This window comes from Sturnira hondurensis, unplaced genomic scaffold, assembly GCF_014824575.4.
Source record: "Sturnira hondurensis isolate 20B ecotype Veracruz unplaced genomic scaffold, ASM1482457v3 Scaffold0018097, whole genome shotgun sequence".
Lineage (NCBI taxonomy): Eukaryota > Metazoa > Chordata > Mammalia > Chiroptera > Phyllostomidae > Sturnira > Sturnira hondurensis.
Genome location: NW_028090728.1, coordinates 35,983 through 51,835, shown reverse-complemented (window position 1 = coordinate 51,835; position 15,853 = coordinate 35,983). Strand labels below are relative to the sequence as shown.

At 42.8% G+C, this 15,853-nt stretch overlaps 1 long non-coding RNA gene across 1 annotated transcript in view; it reads left to right on the top strand.

The window, feature by feature from the left end:
- Nucleotides 1-291: 291 nt before the first annotated feature.
- The window catches only part of LOC119002784 (uncharacterized), a 23,169-nt gene continuing 7,607 nt past the window's right edge, over nucleotides 292-15,853 (top strand). Inside the window, exons 1-2 of the long non-coding RNA XR_005069804.1 lie at nucleotides 292-374; nucleotides 8,469-8,477. This is a non-coding gene — a long non-coding RNA (uncharacterized LOC119002784). The remainder of the gene's footprint in view (nucleotides 375-8,468; nucleotides 8,478-15,853) is intronic.

The following is a 15,853-nucleotide window of genomic DNA, read 5'->3' as shown; positions in this document are numbered from 1 at the left end:
TACAGTAATATAATTCAGGAACCTGTAAAGTGGGCTAAGTCCTGAGAGATGTGTTGTGAAGTATTTACAGTGGTATAGAAAGCAACAAGCAAACAAACAAACATAAAAAAAAGGGCAGGAGAAGGGAGGAAATGTGCTAAGTTTGGGATGAAAGGAAGAAGTACTAAAACAGGAAAAAAGAAAGGAGGGGAACAAAGTATTGAGAGATACAACAACAATAAAATTAAAAAAATATACGATTACTGAAAGAAAAAGTTAAAAACAAACAAACAAACAACAACCAAAAATCACAAAAAACACACCCTCCCTTGTTGGTTTCAAACTGTCCAATCCAGTTTGTCTGGTTTCAGCAGGACCGCTCTGTGGGCTGTGTTGTAGGTAGACACAGGTGCACACCCACGCATCAGCCAGGCTACCAGACATGGGTGTGGGCGCCTGCCCACCCAACAGGCTGCCTGGGTCCCAAGGGATCTGGTACTGGTCCTTCCCAGTCCTGTGACTGAGTGAGAAGCAAGTCAAGCTGCCTTCACAGGAGAATACCTCAGTCCACTTTCCAATAAGAACTTCTCCAGAAAGTCTGCCTCTCAGCCCAGCCCAATCCCCAACCCGACCAGTTATGACAATGCTCCTCTCAAATTTCCCGGGATGGTGGGCTGGTGGGCTGGTGGGCTGGTGACCACAGAGATTGCAACTGAACACGGCCCCCTGTCCTTGCCACCCTCCCTGCAAACCTAGGCAGACAGGACTCTGCCCGGTGCCCCCCAGGCCCACCTAGATGGGAAGGGAGGGATCTAGCTTTCTTCCAAGGACCCCGCAGCCGGCCCAAGGCTCCTCCAGGTGCTGGGCTCCCAACGAGTCCTCTGTGGCAGATGCCCCCGACGCTGGCTGCAGACAGAAGCCTCTGCACCCCAACTGCGGCAGCAGAGGAGGCTCCCAGGTCATAAGGCACCAGCCGAGGGCTGCTGGCCCTGCTGCTGCTGCTTTTGTCTTTACTCACAGGTGCCAGGCTCCCGATGAGTCCTCTGTGGCAGACACCCCTGTCACTGGGCACAGATGGAAGCCTCTGTGCCCTGACTGCTGTGGCAGCGGTGGCTCCGAGGCCCTTAGGCGCCAGCCACCGGTTGCCAGGTCTCTGTCCTTGCTCATGTTCCCGAGACCCCACCGACCTGTAGCTTTCTGGTCTGTCACTATCTCTGGTCTCTTATTTTCATAAATGCTGGGGAATTGTTGGTTGGGGAATTGATGGCGCTGTTCATCAGTAGATCTGCCAGGATTTCCTCCCAGGGGTACAAGAACTGGAGTCGCTCCATCCTACCCCACCACCATTTTCTCCCCTCTTAAATTGATTTTTTAAAAGTTTTACTTATTTATTTAGAGGGGATGGGAGGGAGGAAGAGAGGAAGAGAAACATCAATGTGTGGTTGCCTCTGACACAGCCCTCACTGGGGACCTGGCCTACAACCCAGGCATGTGCCCTGACTGGGAGTCAAACCAGTGACCCTTTGGTTCTCAGCTTGCGTTCAACCCACTGACCTACACCATCCAGGGGTAAATTGATTATTGATAAGTATGTATTTATTGACATTTTACTCTATTAACTATGTTCCTCTGTGTTTTTCCCTTCTTCTTAAAAAATACCCTCTAACATTTCTTGTAATTTTAGCTTCATGATACCAAAGTCTTTTAGCTTTTTCTTGTCTGGGAAGCTCAGTATTTCCCATTTAATGATAGCCTTGCTGGGTAAGGTAGCCTTGGTTGAAGTTCCTTGCTGTTTATCACTTTCAATATCTCATGCCAACCAATTTTGGCCTAAAATGTTTCTGTTGAGAAATCAGCTCACAGTCTTATGGGAGCTCCCTTGTAGGTAACTAACTGTCTTTCTCTTGTGACTTTTAAGATTCACTCTTAGTCTTTAGCCTTTGCTAATTTAATTAAGATGTATCTTGGTGTGGGCCTCTTTAGGTTCATCTTATTGGGGCTCTCTGTGCTTCCTGGATTTCTATGCTGTCTTACTTTATCACATTAAGGAAATTATTTCTTAAAATTGTTTTCTTAAAATAGTTTCTTGATCCCTTGATCTTTGTTGTCTCCTTATGGTACCCCTACAATGAAATTGAAGAGACGTATGATGTTGTTCTGAGAGTTCCTTAAATTATCCTCTTTTATTTATTTTAAAGTACATTTTATTGATTATGCTATATCAATAAAAAGTGATTAACAAGGTTAAAGTGATTAACCCCCTCTGCCCACACCCCTATTTCCCTCCAGCAATTCTCCCCCTTAGTGCATGTCCATGGTTCATACATAGAAGTTCCTTGGCTTCTCCATCTCTCATACTATTCTTGACCTCTCTCTTTCTATTTTGTACCTACAATTTATGCTTCTTTTTCCATATACCTTTCCCCCCATTCCGTCCTTTCTCGTCATCGCTAATCTCCCTCCACATGATCTCCATTTCTGTGATTCTGTACCTCTTCAAGTTGTTTGCTTATTTTGTTTTTGTTTTTTTAGATTAAAAAACACTTGTTGATAGTTGTGAGTTTGCTGTCCTTTCACTGTTCATATTTTTAATCTTCTTTTTCTTAGATAAGTCCCTTTAACATTTCATACATAATAAGGGTTTGGTGATGATGAACTCCTTGATTTTGACCTTATCTGAGAAGTACTTTATCTGCCCTTCCATTCTAAATGATAGCCTTGCTAGATAGAGTCATCTTGGATGTAGGTCTTTGGTTTTCATCACTTCGAATACTTCTTTCCAGCTCCTTCTCACTATCAAGTTTTCTTTTCAGGAATCACATGATAGTCTTATGGGATCTCCTTTGTATGTAACTCTCTTCTTTTCTCTTGCTGTTTTTAAGATTCTCTCCTTATCTTTAATCTTTGGCAATTTAATTATGATGAGTCATGGTGTGTTCTTCTTTGGGTCCAACTTATTTGGGACTCTCTGAGCTTCCTGGACTTTATCCTCACTTTAAAAAATTATTTTTTCTTGAACTTTCAGCCAAGATGGAGGCATAGGTAGATACACTTTGCTTCCTTGCACAACCAAAAGAAGAACAACAAATTTAAAAACAAAAACCAACCAGAACTGCTAGAAAATCAAACTGTATGGAAATCTGACATGTAAAAACAAAAAACAACCAGAATTGTCAGAAAATCAAACTGTATGGAAGTTCAACAACCAGGGAGTTAAAGACAAAACATTCCTCCATACTGGTAGGAGGGGAAGAGATGGGCAGCCAGGATGGAGAGGGTGCATGGCAAGGCAGCAGACCAGGCTGGCGAGGTTGTGTGACAGGCCTAGCAGTCCCATTCGCATGCAGATAAGCAGGGAGGAACAACTGAGACAAACCATGCAACCAGGGTTCCAGTGCAGGAAACTAAAGCCTCAAAACCTCTGGCTGTAAAAAGTTGTGGGGGTTGTGGTGGTGGGAGAAACTCCCAGCATCACAGGAGTTTGTTAGATGGACAAAGGTGGTCCCAGAATGTACACAAGTCCACCTACCTGGGAATTAGCACCAGAAGGGCCCAATTTGTTATGGATAGCATGGGAAGTGACCGAAAGCTAGACAAGATCTGAGCAAGCAGCATTGTTCCCTCTGTGAACCCTCCCCCACATATAGTGCCATAATGAAGTGAAGTGGGTTACCTCACCCTAGGGAACACCTAAGGCTCCACCCCTTACAAGGTAACAGGTATGCTGAAACAAGAACTACGGGCTCAATGAAAGAACAGATCAAAATTCCAGAAAAAGAACTAATCAACAAGGAGGCAGCCACCCTCTCAGATTCAGCTCAGTTCAAAACATTGGTAATCAGGATGCTCAGAGAAATGGGTGAGTACAGATGAAAAATAGAGGAAGAAGTGAAGGCTATGCAAAGTGAAATTTAAAAAAATATACAGGGAACCAACAGTGAAGGGAAGGAAATCAGGACTCAAATAAAAAATTTGGAACAGAAAGAAAAAAAAAACTTTTAACCAGAACAGAATGAAGAAACAAGAATTCAAAAAAAAATGAGAAAAAATAGGAGAGGCTTAGAAATTTCTGGGACAACTTTAAACATTCCAACATCCAAATCATAGGGGTGCCAGAAGGTGAAGAGGAAGAGCAATAAATTGAAAACTTATCCAAAAAAATAGTGAAGGAAAAGTTGCCCAACTGGGCAAAGGAAATAGATTTCCAGGAAGTCTAGGAAGCTCAGAGAGCCCCAAACAGGTTGGACCCAAGGAGGAATACACCAAAGCACATTATAATTAAATTATCCAAGATTAGCAATAAGGAGATCATTTTTCTCTTTTAAAGATTTTATTTGTGGACTTCCGCCAAGATGGAGGCATAGGTGGAAGCACTGTGCCTTCTCCCACAACCAAGTTTGAACACAACAAAGGTTTGGAGAACTAGGACACACCCAAAGACCAGAAAACGGAATTATACAGAAGTCCAACAACTATGAACCATTCATCGGGGACGGTGGGAGAGGCAGAGCCAGCAGCGGAGCTGGGTCAGGCAGGACAGATCCCCCGACCTGGGCGCGCGGGGAGCCCGGAATCAGTCGGAGTGAGGGGCAGACTGACCGCAGTCGCACATTCACGCACAGTGAGATGGACCACACAGGCCCCAGCGGGCGAACTCAGTGGTGGAGGGCTGACGGCGGTGGCACACTCGCATGCAGTGGAGCGGGACGCGTGGGCCTGGTGATGGTGGTGGCTGCGGCGCTGGGGCTGCAGCGGCAGGTGGCGGACAGGAAGCCATTGTCCCTCTTTGACCCCGCCCCCACATACAACATCACAACCCAGCGACTTAGTTGCCCTGTTCTAGTGAACACTTTAGGGCTCTGATCCTGCTACGGAACAGGCACGAACAGCCCAAAAGATGGTGCAAGAAGAAGTCAAAGTCCCAGAGCCAATAACTCTAAGCAACTGAGAAATTGCCAGCCTCTCAGAAGCACAATTCAAGACACTATTTATCAGGATGTTCACAGAACTGGTAGATTATAGTCACAAATTAGAGGAACATAGTCACAAATTAGAGGAACATATGAAGGCTAAACTAATTGAAATGAAGGGAGATGCACAGGAAACCAATAGTGATGGAAAGGAAACGGGGACTCAAATCAATGGAATGGACCAGAAGGAAGAACAAAACATCCCAACAGAAAGGAGTGAAGAAATGAGAATTCAAAAAAAATGAGGAGAGGCTTAGGAACCTCCAGGACAGCTTTAAATGTTACAACATCCAGATTATAGGGGTACCAGAAGGGGGAAAGAAACAGCCACGAGTGGAAAACGTATTTGAACAAATAATAAAGGAGAACTTCCCCAGTCTGGCAAAGGAAATAGACTTCCAGGAAATCCAGGAAGCTCAGAGAGTGCCAAAGAAGTTGGACCCAAGAAGGAACACACCAAGGCACATCATAATTACATTAGCCAAGACCAAAATGAAGGAGAGAATCCTAGAAGCAGCAAGGGATAAGGGGACAGTCACCTACAAAGGAGTACCCATCAGACTGTCAGCAGATTTCTCAAAAGAGACCTTACAGGCAAGAAGGGGCTGGAAAGAAGTATTCCAAGTCATGAAATCCAAAGACCTACAGCCAAGATTGCTTTATCCAGCAAAACTTTCATTTAGAATGGAAGGACAGATAAAGTGCTTCTCAGACAAGGTCAAGTTCAAGGAGTTCATCATCAACAAGCCCTTATTATATGAAATGCTAAAGGGACATATAAGAAAGAGATGATGAAAAATATCAACAGTGAAAGGACAGCAAACACACAGTTATTAACAACCACACCTAAAACAAAAGCAAACCAAGAAGACAGCTAGATCAGGAGTGGAACCATAGAAATGAAGAACACATGGAGGGTTAGAAACAGGGGGGTGGGAGGAGGAGAAGGGGGAGAAGGCACAGAAAATAGCATAGATGTTAGGTAGAAAATAGATAGGGGGGAGGACGAGAATAGTGGGGGCAATATAGAATTTAAAGAACTTGAGACACGTGGTTATAAACTAAGGGGGGGAGAATGGTGGGGGAGGGAGTGTGTGGGTGGAGGGGAATGAAGGGGGGGAATAGAACAACTCTAATGGTATAATCAATAAAATATATTTTTAAAAAAGGTTTTATTTGTTTGTTTGTTTGTTTGTTTGTTTGTTTGTTTTTGAGAGAGGAGTAGAAAGGGAGAAAGAGAATTAGAAACAACAATGTGTGGTTGCCTCTCACACGCCCCTACCTGGGGACCTGACCCATAATGCAGGCATGTGCCTTGACTGGGAATCAAACCAGCAACCCTTTGGTTGGCAGGCCAGCACTCAGTCCACTGAGCCACACCAGCCAGGGCAGGAGACTCTTAAAAGCAGCAATAGATAAGGAGAGAGTTACCTACAAAGGAGTTCTCATAATACTATCAGCTGATTTTTCAAAAGAAAAGGGCAAGAAGGGTCTGGAAAGAAGTATTCCAAGTCATGAAAGGCAAGGACCTACATCCAAGATTATCTAGCAAAGTTATCATTTAGAATAGAAGGGCAGAATGAGTGCTTCCCAGGTAAAATAAAGTTTAAAAAGTTCATCACCACCAAGCCCTTATTACATGAAATGTTAGAGGGTTTTATCTAGTAAAAAGAAGATCAAAAGTATGAACAGTAAAATAAGAAACTCACAACTATCAACAACTGAACCTAAAAACAAAAACAAAAACAAATTAAGAAAACTATTAGAATAGAAACAGAATCACAGAAATGGAGATCATATGGAGGGTTATCAGTGGGTGGGGGAGAGGGAGAAAATGGGGAGAATGGTACAGGGAATAAGAAGCATAACTGGTAGGTACAAAATAGACAGGGGGAGGTTAAGAATAGTTAGTATAGGTAATGTAGAAGCCAAAGAACTTATAAGTATGACCCATGGTCATGAACTAAGATGGAGGAATGCTGGTTGGAGTGGGGATGCACGATGGAGGGGAATAAAGGGGAGAAAAAAGAATGGGACAGCTGTAATAGCATAATGAATAAAATATACTTAAAAATACATTATTGTACATTAAAATATGGAATAGAAAAGGTTCTTTTTTTCTTTTTGCAGCTCTGATTTGGTATTTCCTTCTACTCTGTCTTCCAAATCACTGACCTGATTATCTGCTTCATTTGACATACTGTTTATTCTTTTTAGTGTATTCTTCATTTCAAACTGGTTCTTTTTATGGTTACTATGTCTTTTTTACGCTGTTGTAGTTCTCATTAAGTTTAATGTGCATCCTTATAACCATTGTTTAGATCTCTATATATGATAAACTGTTTGCCTACCTTTCATTTCACTCTTTTCCTGGAGATTTCTCCTTTATCTTTTTCATTCGGGGTATGTTTCTTTGTCTTATTTTGACTGCCTCTCTGTGTTTGTTTCCATGTATTAGATCTGCTATGACTTCCAGTATTGGCAGGGAGGCCTCATGTAGTAGGTGTCTTTCTGGGACTCAGTGGTCCCACAAGAGCTGGGTGCTCCAGGAATGTCCTTTTTAAAGTGATTTTTAATCCTCACCTGAGTATATTTTATTGGTTTTAGGTGGGGGACAGGGAGGGAGAGAGAGAAATATCAATGTAAGAAATAAACATCGACTGGCTGCCTCCCATATGCACCACAACTTGGGATCAAAACTTAGGTATGTGCCCCAACCAAAAATTGAACCTGTAATTCTTTGGCATAGAAGACAATGTTCCAACCAACTGAGCTACTGGCCAAGGCTCCAGGAATGTCTTTTGTATAGGTTATGTGGGCTCTCTTGTTGTAGCTGAGTTTATTGCTATTGGCCCTTTTTGGGGGTCAACTATCAGAATCAAGCCCAACCATGGTGCACGAGCTGCTGATCACTCGAAGCAAAATTTGCCTCAGCAGGGTCTGGTGCCTACTGAGACTTCCCTTTGTATGTGCTACTTGTGAAGCTTATTTGATCCTACTCTGATGTTGTCCAAAGATGGCCACTCCATATGTTGGTTCTGAACCTCTTGGGAAGGACTTCAGTGCAGATCAATGTCAGATGCTGCCTATGCCAGGCCCTGGGCAACCAGTTTGGAGCTGCACAGCAATCCACAGTTTGTGTCTGCCTTTGCTGGGCCTGAGTGTGCACAGGAAGGACCAAGGTGCACACCAAGACATGCTATGACCAGCACTGGGCCAGGAGCATGTCATTAAAAGTCACAAGGCACCCAAGACCTGCCTCCAACTGCCTCCATCAGCTGGTTTCCTGATAGGCTGTCACTGAAAGAGCATCTGGTGGTACTCAAGTTGCATGAAACCAGTGAGTCACCATGAGGTATAAGTGATATTCACCTGATCGATACAGGTCAGACTGGGTGCCAGTGCTGGGTCTGAGGTCACTCAACAAATGTCCCGGGGTATACCAAATCTAGCTGCCACCTGCTGGGTGCTTTCACATCTTTGTAGTGGAGAAGGGTCTTAAGGAGTTGTCAGGGTGAGGCCAGCATGGTTTATCAGGCCCAAACATACCAAGATTTGGCTGTATAAAGGAAGGGCTCTGCACTGCTTGGGCATGAAGGGAAAATGGTCCCTGTCCCAGAGCCACACAACTTAGTCAGTTTTAGATTCTGCCAGGAGGCTCCTTCAGCAGGCGGGTGCCACTGGGAGTCGGGATGATGAGGCTGGTAGATCTCCCATGAGGGTTTGATGTCAGTTAGGCTTAGGTGAAAGTTGGGGAAATGGCCCCTACTTCATAGCCACACAGAATCAATCTGTCCAAGAATTCTGTCTAGACCTCAGTAGGGCAGAGTCACTAGGATTAATGAGGGTAGAGTTGCTGGGAGCCTGGATACAGGCACTAGCATATCTCTGGTGATGGGGAGGTACCAGTTGGGTTCATGAGAAAGGAGGGGGATGGTTCCCACCCCAAATCTATACAATATACTCATTGACATTCTGAGTCTGTCCAGACCTCTATACCCCTGCCCAAGCAGCTGAGTCCTCAACAGGGTGTAAGCTACACAGGGTGGGGCGAGAGGAACCCCCCAAATGGAAGGATGGAGCTATTGCTTTCTTCCAGGTATATGTTACAGGAAGGGGAGTGCTCCACCCAAGAAAGATGGCATGTGTAGTGTGTGAGAGGGACACAGCATGGAGATCCTGGTGGTTGTCCCTTCAGCTCTTTCTCCAGAGCCACAAACTCCAGAGTCCCCTCACACAACTCTAGTATACTCTGCCCTCCCTTCACTGGAGCCTGGTGTGAGTGGCTATGAACAAGATTTTGTGTGTTGGCCCTTTAAGAGAGCACCTGTGTCCTCAGCAGACTCTGTCTCTCCCTGGTGGACAGAATTTCCACTGATTTTCACAGCCAGATGCTATGTGGGTACCTCTTCCTAGTTCTGCTGCTCTAGGCAGCAGAGCCTGGCTTGGGGTTGAGACCCCATGTTTCTCAGGGGGAAACCCTACAGCTGAGATACCCCTCTGTAACCTCAGCCACTGAACATGGAAGTGGAGCCAGCCTTTTTCACATCTTCATTCTTCCTACCAGACTCAATGTGGCCTCTTCTGTGAATCCTTGGTTGTAAGACTTCTGCTCTACTAGCCTTCAGGTAGTTGTTCAGGTTGCTTACTCTATATTTCAGTTGTACTTTCAATTTGATCCTGGAAGGAGGCAAGTATAACATCCACCTGCTCTGCCACCATCTTGGACCCCTCCTATTTTTAATTAAAGTGATTACCTGGTGACACGTGTCCAGAATCCTACCTAGAACTCATTCTGCAGTACTACTCTCCTAGCAGCAGTGTGAATTTGACTACAGGTAAAAATTATTTTTAAAAGACTTTCCAGTTTGTTTCTATAGTGTTTCTGAGAAAAATTATTCATGATTTCAGCTATATGATAAGTTTAAAACCTTATTAGTCTCGGGTTGATTCCAAGTATCATGACTTTTAAAAATTCTGTACTAAAAACATAACTTCTTTTGTGTTTTGCTGACACTTAGCATCAATCATTTTTCTTTTTTGACCCACAATTTTTAATGCAGGTTCCCACAGAAATAGTGAAAAATTATTAGGCTAAGGCCCATATATAGTAGCAATTAATTTTATTAGGACTCCCAATATAAAATAAACTAATATATCCTGAGTAATTCTTGAAGAGAATTACCAAAGAATTTTACCAATTACTACAGAACCAACAAGTAACATGTCACTCTGATTCATGGAGATGACTCAAAATATCTGTTTAATAAAGCTGTCCTCCTTTCATGGTATGATTACAACTACTTAGAAACAACTATTACAGGGCTTACTTTATGAAAACATAAGGTGATTCTGGGGGGGTGCTGCTGGGAAGATGGCGGCAGAGTAGGACAAAGGATTTCGCTTCCCTCCATGCACTGGAGAAAAACCAGGCTGATCTGCAGAGGAGCGCAGAAGATAGCCAACAGGGACCCAGCATATAGGAAGGTAGGACTCCAGAAAGTGTACCAGACACTGAATGACCAGAGGTTGAGGAGAGGAGATGACCGCAGGTCAACAAGGTACAAGGGAACAGCGCAGAGGCTGCAGGCCCTCCATCAGGCCACTCCAGGGCCCTGGCCGGTGTGCCTTGGTCTCTGGGAGCTGAGGGCGGGCAACAATGACCCTGGGAGAGAGCTAGTCATCAGCACCCTCCCTAACTGGCAGAGTGCAGAACAAAAAACACCAGGAGATATCTGTTTGCCTGTAGTGGCAGAGAAAGGAGTGGGCATTAGGAAGCAAACCAGAGAGCTCTGATACATGTGGAGTCAGGCTATTGTTGCTGGCTTGGGAGAACTGAGAGTCACCTGTGCATTCCCTATAGCACGGGGGCTGAGCAGGGTCTGCCACAGACTCTGGGAGCCTCGGGCTGCCAGCAAGGCCCCTGGAAGAGAGCCTGTCATCAGCTCGCTCCCTACCCAGCCAGGCACAGACTGAAAAACGCCATGAGTCAGGCTGTGGTTGCTGGCTCGGGAGAATTGTGAGCTGCCCTGTGCATTCTGCCATAGCACTGGGAAAGGTCCACGCCCAAGCCTGCGAGACGAGGAAAGCCTGACTGGGAGCGTGCGCCCTCAATCCAGGCCAGGGCTGGGAAGCCTGGGGGGAAAATCTGCTCCCAGTGGGGTGCAGGAGAGTGGCACCAGTATGGATCTTGGGAGGGCACAGGCAAGACCAGTTGAGTTCACCAAGACTCAAGAAAGGCCACATGAATAGCGCCTCAGGCTGCTGCAGCTAGTAGACCAGAAGAAAAGGTTTGACCAGCTGGAAACCAACAAGAGGAGCAGGTGGAAATGGAGAACTCCAAGACAACTGCAGGAAACTGCATCATTGAATTTTACAGATATCCTACCACAGAAGTTCACATCATAAACCCAGGGAAACAGAACAGAAAAATTTAAGAAGCTGAGGCCAACAAGAAGAGCATCACAAACAATGGGAAGACAAAGAAACAATCCCCAACTGAAAGAAAAGAAGGAAGGCTCAGAAAGAATGTTAGATGATATAGGGGCAAGTCAACAATCAGATATTGAATTCAAAGCACTAGTTATCAGGAAATTCAAAGAGCTTACAATGAGCAACCAGAAACTAGAGGGGAGCGACAATGAGCTCTCCGCAAACTATATCATCAAGAAAAAGGAAATAGAAACCATCAGCAAAGGTGAAGAGAAAATGAAGAATACAATTTCTGAACTGAAGAGCACAGTAGAAGGTACAAAAAGTAGGATCGATGAGGGGGAAGACCGCATAACTGAGCTAGAGAACAGAGTAGAAAGAATCTCCCAGACAGAGCAAGTAAAGAAAAAGAGACTCAGAAAGAATGAGGAGGGATTAAGAGAAATGCAAGACAATATGAATCATAATAATATCCAAATAATAGGAATACCAGAAAGAGAAGAAGAACAAGGAATAGAAAACCTATTTGAAACAGTAATGATGGAAAATTTTCCTAATTTGATGAGCGAAAAAGTCACATGAATCCAGGAATGGTAGAGAGTCCCAGTCAGGTGCAACCCAAAGAGGCCTACTGCAAGACACGTCTTCATTAAAATGGCAAAACTCCAAGACAAAGAGAGAATCCTAAAGGCAGCAAGGGAGAAAAAGGAAGTAACATACAAGGGAGTCCCAATAAGGCTGGCTACAAACTTCTCAATGGAAACATTCCAAGCAAGAAGAGAGTGGCAAGAAATATTCCAAGTAATGAGAAACAGAGGCCTACAACCCAGGCGACTTTACACAGCAAAGCTCTCAATCAAGATAGAAGGCCAAATAAACAGCTTCGAAGACAAAACAAGTCAAAAAGAATATGCCTCCACCAAACCAGCTCTACAAGAAATACTAAAAGGGCCACATTAAGGAAAGGAAGGAAAAGAGAGAGATGGAGTGGAGAACAGGTACATAAATGGCAATGAATAAGTACCTTTTGCCCTGGCTGGTGTAGCTCAGTGGATTGAGCACGGGCCTGCAAACCACAAGATCATGGTTCAATTCCCAGTCAGGGCACATGCCTGGGTTGCAGGCCAGTTCCCAGCAGGGGACTCACGAGAGGCAACCATACATTGATATTTCTCTCCTTCTCTTCCCCTCTAAAGATAAATAAATAAAGTCTTAAAAAAATAAGTACCTTTCAATAACAATCTTAAACGTAAATGGATTAAGTACACCAATTAAAAGACATAGAATAGCTGAATGGATAAGAAAGCATGACCCACACATATGCTGCCTACAAGAGACCCACCTCAGGTCAAAAGACCATCACAGATTAAAAGTGAAAGGATGGAAACAAAATTTCCAAGCAAATGGACAAGGAAAAAAAAAGCCAGGGTAGCAATTCTCATATCAGACAAAATAGACTTCAAAAAAGGACCATAAAGACAGACCCAGAAGGTCACTTGATAATACTCAAGGGAAGAATCCACCAAGAACACATTAACATCGTAAATATATATGCACCCAACATAGGAGCACTCAAATATATAAAGAAAATCCTAGAGGACCTCAAGAAAGATATTGACAGCAACACAATTATAGTAGGGGATTTTAACACCCCACTGTCAAAAATGGACAGATCTTCCAAACAAAATATCAATAAAGATATTGCAACATTAAATGACACCCTAGACGAAATGGACTTGACTGATATATATAGAGCCCTTCATCCCAAAGAAGCTACATATTTTCAAATCCACATGGAGCATTTTCAAAGATAGACCACATGATAGGACACAAAACGAGTCACAAAAAATTCAGGAAAATAGAAATCATACCAAGCATTTTCTCTGATCACAAGGGACTGAAATTGGAAATTAATCCCACAGGAAAAAACTCAAAACACCCAAAATTATGGAGACTCAATGGTATGCTATTATACAATGAATGGGTCAAGATTGAAATTAGGGAAGAAATCAAAAAGCTTCTGGAAACAAATGAAAATGAACTCACAACAACCCAAAACTTATGGGACACAGAGAAGGCAGTCCTGAGAGGGAAGTTCATAGCAATATAGGCTTACCTAAAGAAGATAGAAATTTTTCAAACAAACAACCTAACCTGAGTCTGCAAGAACTCGAGGAACAACAAAAAAGACAGCCCAGAGCAAGTAGAAGGAAGGAAATAACCAAGATCAGAGCAGAGTTAAATGACATAGAGACTAGAAGCACAATTCTAAGGATCAATGAATCCAGGAGTTGGTTTGTCTTTTTTGAAACGATAAACAAAATAGACTAGCCTTAAGTAGGCCCATTAAGAAAAGAAGAGAGAGGACCCAAATAAACACAATCAGAAATGAAAGAGGAGAGATTACAACGGATACCACAGATAGAAGGGATTGTAAGAAATTACTATGCAGAACTGTATGCCAAGAAATTTGAAAACCTAGGTGAAATGGACAAATTTATAGAAAAATATAATCTTCCAAAACTCAATGAAAAAGAAGCAGAAAACCTGAACAGGCCAACAACAGCAAGTGAAATTGAAGCAGTAATAAAAACTTCCATCACACAAAAGCCCTGGACCATATGGTTTCACAGGAGAATTCTACAAAGCTTTTGAGGAAGAGCTCACCCCTATTCCTCACAGACTATTCCAAGAAATCCAAAAGGAGGGAAAACTCCCCAACTCTTTTTATGAAGCCAGCATTATCCTAATTCCAAAGCCAGATAGAGACACAACAAAGAAAGAAAACTACAGGCCAATATCGCTGATGAACATAGACCCTATCATCACTAAAATATTGGCAAATCGCATCCAACAATACATCAAAAAGATCATACACCATGAACAAGTGGGCTTCATCCCAGGGGTGCAAGGATGGTTCAATATTTGTAAATCAGTAAATGTAATATATCACATAAACAAAAGCAAACACAAAAACCACATGATCTTATCAATAGATGTGGAAAAAGCTTTTGATAAGGTACAACAACCATTTATGATAAAGACACTCAGCAAAGTGGGAATAGAGGGAGCATTCCTCAATATAATAAAGGCCATATATGAAAGACCTACAGCCAACATCATACTCAATGGGAAAAAACTAAAAGCTTTTCCACTACAGATCAGGAACAAGACAAGGTTGTCCACTTTCACCACTTCTATTCAATGTAGTATTGGAAGTTCTAGCCACAGCAAGCAGACAGGAAAAGGAAATAAAAGGCATCCAAATCAGAAAGGAGGAAACAAAACTGTCATTGTTTGCAGATGACATGATAGTGTACATGGAAAATCCTATAGCCTCTACCAAAAAACTGCTCAAACTAATAAATGAATTTGACAAAACAGTGGGATAGAAAGTCAATATCCAGAAATCAAAGGCATTTTTGTATACTAACAATGAAACAGCAGAAGCAGAAATCCAGAAAAAAATCCCATTCCATATAGCAAAAACAAAAATAAAATATCTGGGAATAAACCTAACCAAGGAGGTAAAAGGCCTGTATGCAGAAAACTACACAACACTGAAGAAAGAAGTCAAGGAAGACACAAACAAATGGAAACATATACCGTGTTCATGGGCTGGAAGAATTCACATCATCAAAATGTCCATACTATCCAAAGCAATTTACAGATTTAAGGCAATACCTATTAAAGTTCCAATGGCATATTTCACAGACATAGAACAAACAGTTCAAAAATTTATATGGAACCATAAAAGACCCTGAATAGCAGCTGCAATGTTGAGAGAGAAAAACAAAGTAGGAGGGATCACAGTACCTGACATCAAACTGTATTACAAGGCCACTGTAATCAAAACAGCCTGGTACTGGCATAGAGACAGGCACAGAGACCAATGAGATAGAACAGAGAGCCCAGAAATAAACCCAAATCTCTACAGTCAATTAGTAGTCGACAAAGGGGGCCGTAACATAAAATGGAGTAAAGATAGCCTCTTCAACAAATGGTGTTGGGAGGACTGGAAAGCTTCATGCAAAAAAATGAAACTTGAGCACCAACCTACACCATACACCAAAATAAATTCAAGGTGGATAAAATACTTAAATATAAGCCAGGAAACCATTAAAGTCCTCAAGGAGAGCATTGGCAGGAAAATCTCAGATATTCCATGCAGCAATATTTTTACTGATATGTCCCCTAGAGCAAGGGACATAAACGAAAGAATAAACAAATGGGATCTCATCAAATTAAAAGCTTCTGCATGGCTAAGGAAAACAGTATCAAGATAAAAAGAAGCAACTGTTTGGGAAAACATATTTGCCAATGACAACTCAGACAAAGGTTTAATCTCCAAAATACACAAAGAACTCACACGACTCCACTCAAAGAAGATGAGCAACCCAATTAAAAAATGGGCAAAGGAGTTGAACAGACACTTCTCCAAGGAGGACATACAGAGGATCCAGAGACACATG